The sequence below is a fragment of the Gossypium hirsutum genome, chromosome A04 (assembly GCF_007990345.1).
Source record: "Gossypium hirsutum isolate 1008001.06 chromosome A04, Gossypium_hirsutum_v2.1, whole genome shotgun sequence".
Lineage (NCBI taxonomy): Eukaryota > Viridiplantae > Streptophyta > Magnoliopsida > Malvales > Malvaceae > Gossypium > Gossypium hirsutum.
Genome location: NC_053427.1, coordinates 67,422,122 through 67,429,566, shown reverse-complemented (window position 1 = coordinate 67,429,566; position 7,445 = coordinate 67,422,122). Strand labels below are relative to the sequence as shown.

Below are 7,445 nucleotides of genomic sequence, written 5' to 3'. Positions count from 1 at the left end.
ATGAGATCTCCGAACGAGTTGGCCCAGTTGCATATAGGTTGCTTTTACCCCCTGAACTCGAAAGAATCCACAACGTTTTTCATGTTTCGATGCTTCGACGTTACAGATCTGATCCTTCGCACGTAATAAACCCCTCCGAGGTCGAAATTCAAGCCGATATGAGTTATGAGGAAGAATCGATTCGTATCCTAGCTCGGGAAGTGAAAGAGTTGCGAAACAAAAGGGTTCCGATAATGAAAGTGTTATGGGTCAAACACGGGATTGAAGAAGCTACTTGGGAACCCGAGAACTCTATGAAAGAGCGATACCCAAACCTATTTACCGGTAAGATTTTCGGGGACGAAAATTTCTTAAGTGGGGGAGAGTTGTGACAGCCCTAAAGTGACCCTAGTCGGAAAGCGGTTTCGGGACCGCTAAACCGAGTCACCAAATTATTTGAATGTGATATTTATTGTCTAAAATATGTGATTATGAAGGTGTGAAAGTTTTAGGCTTCGATTTAGTAAATTGCATGTGAATTTAGTCAAAAGGACTTATGGGTGACATTTTTGAAATCTGATAGGCTAATCTACAAGGACCTAATAGTGCATGTAATCAAAAGGGAAGACTTGCATGTCAATTTTCCCCCCTAATATGTAGTGGCCGGCCATGAGCATGGGTGGACAAGATGTTATGGCTAAAAACATGTCATAAACATGTTGGGGTAATGCATTATGTAAGGATTAATAAAATAAAGAGCATGGGCAATAAAATATTAGTGTTAGTAGGATGAGAAACAAAAAAAAAAGAAAGGATGTGTGTGATTGTCCCCCCATTGCCGTGAGTTGAAGGAAAGAAAAACAAAAAAAATGTTCATCCTTTGGTTCATCCTTGGCCGAAAATTTTAAGGAAGAAGGAAGGAGTTCTTGCTTCATGTTTGGTTTGGAAGAGGATTAGGAGGAGGTTCGGCCATACTTGTATCTGGATTAAGGTAAGTTTGATGTTGTGCCATGAGATTCATGCATGTTTTTTTCGTTAGCTTGAGTTCTAACTAGCCCATGGTTCAAATCCTTACTATGTCATGGAGATGATATTCGGCTAAGGTGGATTTGTGTTGATGTTATTTGCATGCTAAAAGTGAAGCTTGTAATGATGCATGTGATGGTGGATTGATGACTCTTGAATCTTCTTTTTAGCATCTTTGAGTGAGACATTAAGTTCCTCGTTCAACCATGACCAAAAATTGTAATGGTATGGTTGTTGTTCACGTTATTGGATGAGAAATGGTAGTAAGGTGAAGTCCAAATGTTAGTGCTTGATTTACTAGTGTATATGTGTGTATTAGCCAAGTTTTGAACTTGAAACAAAATGGTGTTTAGTCAATACAAGTGACCATACTTGTAGAATGTATTAAGTGTTGCAATCGGCCCCAACATAGACATGTATGTTCGGCCACATGAATAAGTACATAAGTTATGTGTATGTTCGGCCATAGGTAGCCTATTGATGGCTTTAGCTTGACTTAGAAAATTCGGCTAAGGGGAAATATTAGCTAGTATGTTGAATTCGATTCGTGATTTCGTACATATGTGACTCTAATGTCTAATGTATATATGGGCTAAGTACCTTGAGCTTCTCTTTTGATGTTCGAATGAATTGTATTAAATTGCTTGATGTGATTAAAAATGCGTATGACCATTGTGTATTTGAGCTAAAAGGTGGCCATATGACCTATCAAACTCCTTGTCATATTCGGCCATAAGCTAGCAAAATGAGACTTTAATGAGTTAAATTTGTTTGAATTAGCTCAAGAGCTTAGAGGACCATAGTTGGATAAGGGAAAGGAAAAAGTGATCGAATAGCTGTCGAAATCGGTCGACCACATCCGAGGTAAGTTCTTGAGTAATAGAGCTTAAATTATGATTTGATTAGATCATGTTTTAAGCAAATCAAAATCATGCTCTTTGTGTGTGGCTATTGAGCCTAAATTGCAAGAGTGATAAGTGTCTTGTGTTTGAGTTTTGCTAATGAAAATGAAATATGAATGTGTCATGATTTATTGTTAAATGTGCATGGTTATTCGAATGATGTCCGGGCTAAGTCCCGAAGGCTTTGTGCTAATTGACCATATCCGGACTAAGATCCGAAGGCATTTGTGCGAGATACTAATTTCGGGCTAAGCCCGAAGGCATTGGTGCGAGTTACTAAATCCGGGTTAAGTCCTGAAGGCATTTGTGCGAGTTACTATAACCGGGCTATTTCCCGAAGGCATTTGAACGAGTAGCTATATCCGGTTAAATTCCGAAGGTACGTGATTTGGGAATGAACGATCTTGCTGTAAAAATTTCAGTTAATACGCTTGTAACATCCCAACATTGAGGTATGTTTCGTATGTGCTTTGAATTAGTTGAGCCCTTACAAATAAGTATTCGCTCAGTTGATAAATGAGCTACCGGCCTTTGGCTAAGTTGATCTTTGTGTATGAATATAAGGGTTGGTAATGTGAAGTAAGTATGATATTGAAAATTTGTGCATATGAAATTATCTGTTTAGCTTCATGAATGCTATACTTTGGTTGTGTCTAAGTTCTTTGCTCAAAACTTACTAAGCATTTAATGCTTACTCCATTTCTTTGATTCTCTGTTTTATAGATTTTGGTTCTTCAGCTATCGGACTCGGGATTTTGAAGTCGAAGTCGCCCACACTATCAAAGCTCCTTTTGGTATACTTTTGGTTGAACTTTGAAATGGCATGTATAGGACTACCCTTTTTGTTGTGGGTCATGGGCCCTTTGGATTTGTATAATTTTGGATAGCCATGCGAAAATGGCTTATATATGTTTGAGCATAATGTTATAATCATTTGGTATGGATAGGGTTATTGAGAGGTGTGGATATGCTCAACAAGGATTGGCCATGGGAATGGTTAATCACTATCATAATTTGTGCTATTTATGCTAAAAGGGCTAGTTGAATCATGGAAACTATGAAATAGGTAAAGTCTACCTTAAATCCACAGATGGATATATGAGTCTAATTTCAGGGAAAATTTACGGAATCAGTTTTCCAGTTTTGGAACTCGAGATATGATTTTTAAGGCGACAGTGATGCGGTTAGCCAGCCTGTCTGGAATTTTTTTTAATGGACTGTGAAAACAAAGTAATTAAGTCTGTTAGCACCTCGCGTTCGACTCCGGCAATGGTCTCGGGTACGGGGTGTTACAATTAGTTAAATAAAACAAAACCCCATTATTCTTAGGCTAGATAATAAAAAGATAGTCATTACAAGTTTCGATCTTGCTAAAACTATACTACTGTCCGATAGGTACACTTGCCTACATCGCGATAATAATTAGTTCAAGAACAAGTAATTATAAATATTTAAAACCTATCATGAAATAACGTGATCAAGTTTTTGGCGCCGTTGCCGGGGAACTAAGATATTAGGAATGCTTAATTTTTATTATTTTAGCCATTTATTTTTCTTGCAATTTAATTTATCATTATTATTTATTAACCTACTCTTTCTTTCTCTTGGCAAGTTTTCATAGTTTATGACTAAAAGAAACCCTTCAGGGCCACTACATTTTGACGAAGAAACCGATCGCACAGTTCGTAGAAACCAAAGAGAAAAAAGGCGAAGCTTAAGATGCACAGAGAACAAGCAAGAAGATGATACTCAACCCCCAACTGAAGAGATGGCTAAAAACCAAGGCAATTAGCTACCTCCTGCAATTGCGGTTAATCAAAATCCTGCTCCACGCACTATGTATGATTATGCTAAACCCTCTTTAACAGGAACTGAATCGAGCATAGTTAGACCTACTATAACTACAAATACTTTTGAATTAAAACCTACCACTATTCAAATGATACAGCAATTTGTTCAGTTTGATGGTTTGCAGGATGAGGATCCCAACCCTCATTTAGCCAACTTTTTAGAACTATGCGATACATTTAAAATCAATGGAGTTTCTGATAATGCCATTTGTCTTCGGTTATTTCCCTTTTCATTGGGGAAAAAAGCTAAACAGTGGTTGAACTCGTTACCATGAGGATTAATTACTACTTGGGAACAAATGACCGAAAAATTTTTACTAAAATATTTTCTACCAGCTAAAACGGCTAAATTACGTAATGATATCTCTTATTTTGTGCAGATGGATTTAGAAACACTCTACGATGCATGGGAGAGATACAAGGATCTTCTGAGAAGATGCCCCCACCATGGGTTACCGCTTTGGCTCCAAGTACAAACATTTCACAATAGCTTGAATCTTTCGACTCGACAAATGGTTGACGCAGCTGCTGGCGGAACCATCAACAAAAAACACCGGAAGATGTTTATGAGTATATAGAGGAGATGTCACTGAATAACTATCAGTGGAAAGTCATGAGGACAAAGCCAACGAAAACAGTTGGCATATATAATGTCGATTCGATCACCATGCTCTCTAATCAAGTAGAACTCTTAAATAAAAAGATTGATGGTTTTCTTAAATTTTCATAGGTTCACCCAGAAATGCAGTGCAAAGCAAGTGTAGGTGGAACAAACCATTCGAAATACCAATCTTATGGCCACAACATGGATAACAAGCAATTAAACTACATGGGTAATAATCCTCGACCTCAAAACAAGCCATATAGTAACACTTATAATGCAGGTTGGAGGAACCACCCCAATTTCTCGTGGGGCGGTCAAGGAAATCAAAGACCACAACATCCTTCGGGCTACCAACAACCACCCTACCAATAGGAAAAGAAGCCAAATCTTGAAAGGATGCTCTCAAAGTTCATATCAGTGTCAGAAACTCATTTTTAGAACACCGAGACAGCACTTAAGCATCAACAAGCGTCGATCCAAGGGCTCGAGACTTAGATAGGCCAGCTTTCCAAACTATCTCTAAACGACCACAAGGTAGTTTTCCAAGTAATACCGAACCTAACCTAAGGGAACAACTCAATGTAATTAATATTCACGATGACGAAGGAGTCGTTGAGCTTGAATCAGAACCGAGGCACGAAACTGTGGTAAGCAAAGGTCAAGGTGAGGTAGATTATAATAAAAAAATCCAGTGACTGTCGAATATAAACCTCGTGTGCCATACCCCAATGCGACAAGGAAAGACCACTCAGATGAACAATTTGATAAATTCCCTAAACTCTTAAAAAAATTACATATTAACTTATCATTTATTGAAGCTCTATCGCAGATACCAAATGCAATGAAATTTTTAAAGGAGCTTTTAGCAAATAAGCGAAAGTTGGACAAGGCATCGCATGTAGAGCTGAACGCAGTTTGCTTGGCCATTCTCTAAAATAAACTACCCAACAAACTAAAAGACCCAAGGAGCTTTACTATTCCTTGCTTAATTTGTAGTTTAGATGTTAATCATGCATTAGTTGATCTAGGGGCTAGTATCAACGTCATGCCTTACAAAATGTTTAAGCAACTAGGTCTCGGGAAACCCAAACAGACTAGGATGAGCATTCAATTAGAAGATAAAAATATAACATTCCCTAGAGGTATTATTGAAGATGTGTTAGTTAAAATCAATAAATTTATATTTCCCATTGACTTTATTGTTTTAGACATAGAAGAGGATAACAACACTCCCTTAATTCTAGGAAGGCCCTTTTTAGAAACTACTAAAACCATCATTGATGTTGGCATAGGTGAACTCATACTCCAGGTGGGAGATGAAACAATCACCCTTCAAGCTCACAATTCTGGCAACAGATTAGGAATTGAAGGCCATCATTTCAACCATTCTACTAAAACTAACAATATGGTGCAACCTACTTTGCAGAAAATGAATCTGAAGGAAGCACACGAGTCGGTCTCAAGCAATAGTAGAAGACCTGTTCATGAAGATCAAAGACTACAAATCGAGGAACTCAATGAATGGCGAACACACAAACCAAGAACACTTGAAAAACTGAAATTACGCCAAAACGAGCTCGATACCTCTCCAAATAAACTTAAGGTTGGTGATAAGGTCTTATTAGATGTCATGGATACCCCAATTGTCACTACCGCACCGAATGAGGAAATCCTCTTATGGTACTCAGTATCTTTCCATTCAGTATGGTGGAGGTGAGTCATCCCAAGTTCGGCAGTTTTAAGGTAAACAACACCCGATTAAAACCCTATTTTGATGAGATTGATAGTAGGAATAAGGAGAATAAACTCCTCAAACCACCATGATTATTCAAAGGGAGAGGTAAGTCAAGCTTAGACTATAAATAAATGCTTCTCGGGAGGCAACCCGAGCACTAATAATATTAATTTCTTTAAATTTTGGTATTTAACTCCTAACTTACTGATAGAAATCTTGAATACAGGTGTTTCCATAAAGACACGGCCAAGCACACAGGCGTGCTTAAGGCCGTGTGAAAACAGGGTAATGATTTCCCCAACACGGGCTACGATAAAACGCCACGGCCGTATGATATGGTCGTGGTTGAGCCTGCCAAAACAACACGGGCGTGCGACACGCCCGTGTGGAAGAACCGTGGTCGAGCATGCCAAAACAGCACGGGCATGCGACACGCCCGTGTCTAACACCCGTGGTTGAATCTGCCCAATTAACATGGGCGTAGAGCTTGAACACACAGGCGTGGGAGAAGAGAACGAAGCTAGACACGACCGTGCGACATGGCCTGTGTGAACCTACACGCCCGAGAAACACGGGCGTGTACTAAATGTCAAACGCGCCCAATTTTGAAATTCACGAATCACAAGGGCTGAAATTGGGGGACACGGGCGTGTGCCATGGCCGTGTGCCCCAAAATCTATAAATACCCTGCACTATTCACTTTCTTCTCCATTCAAAAACCTTAACCCTAGCCATTACTATTCCACACGGCCGCCCTGCCACACCCGTGCGCCGCCTCCAACTTCATTTTTGACGCTCAATCTCTTTCCTTTAGTGTTTGTTTACTCCTTTCACTTCTAGTTTACTCGTTACTAATGATTATTATTAGCATAATCTTTATTGCTTTTGAACTATTTTTCATTTTGCTCATTATTTTATCCTTTAGTTCGCATTCTTAGGTTAGTTATTATACAATGCATGTTAAAATCAAGTGATTAGGGAAACTTCATACCCATGACTTTACCATGCCTATCCTCATGACATTTCAATGCCAATGTCTCATGTAATTTTTATTTTTCAATTATTTATCATACATTTCATGTTGTTAGGAAAGCTTCATTCTTTTGTCTTACACATGCCATTACTACATACAATGATAAAGTCACGAAATTATTATATTAGTTATGTTTGGTTGTGGCTGAAATTCGGCTTTTTAATTGAAAATTGTATTCCTTCTACTTTGACCACTCATCAAGATGACTTGATGATTCTGATCGCAGGTACCATGTCGTCTTCAAGAGGAAAGAAAATCGTCGTACCAGCCTCGAAGAAGTGGAAAGGAGCGTCCTCTTCCGCAAGTCCAACTGTAA

General features: G+C 38.7%; 1 non-coding gene across 1 annotated transcript; it reads right to left on the bottom strand.

Annotated features, from left to right (window-relative positions):
• Positions 1–4,104: 4,104 nt before the first annotated feature.
• Positions 4,105–4,211, bottom strand: LOC121228408 (small nucleolar RNA R71). Its single transcript, XR_005925984.1, has one exon. It is a non-coding gene; the product is annotated as a small nucleolar RNA R71 (small nucleolar RNA).
• Between the last annotated feature and the right edge of the window lie 3,234 nt (positions 4,212–7,445).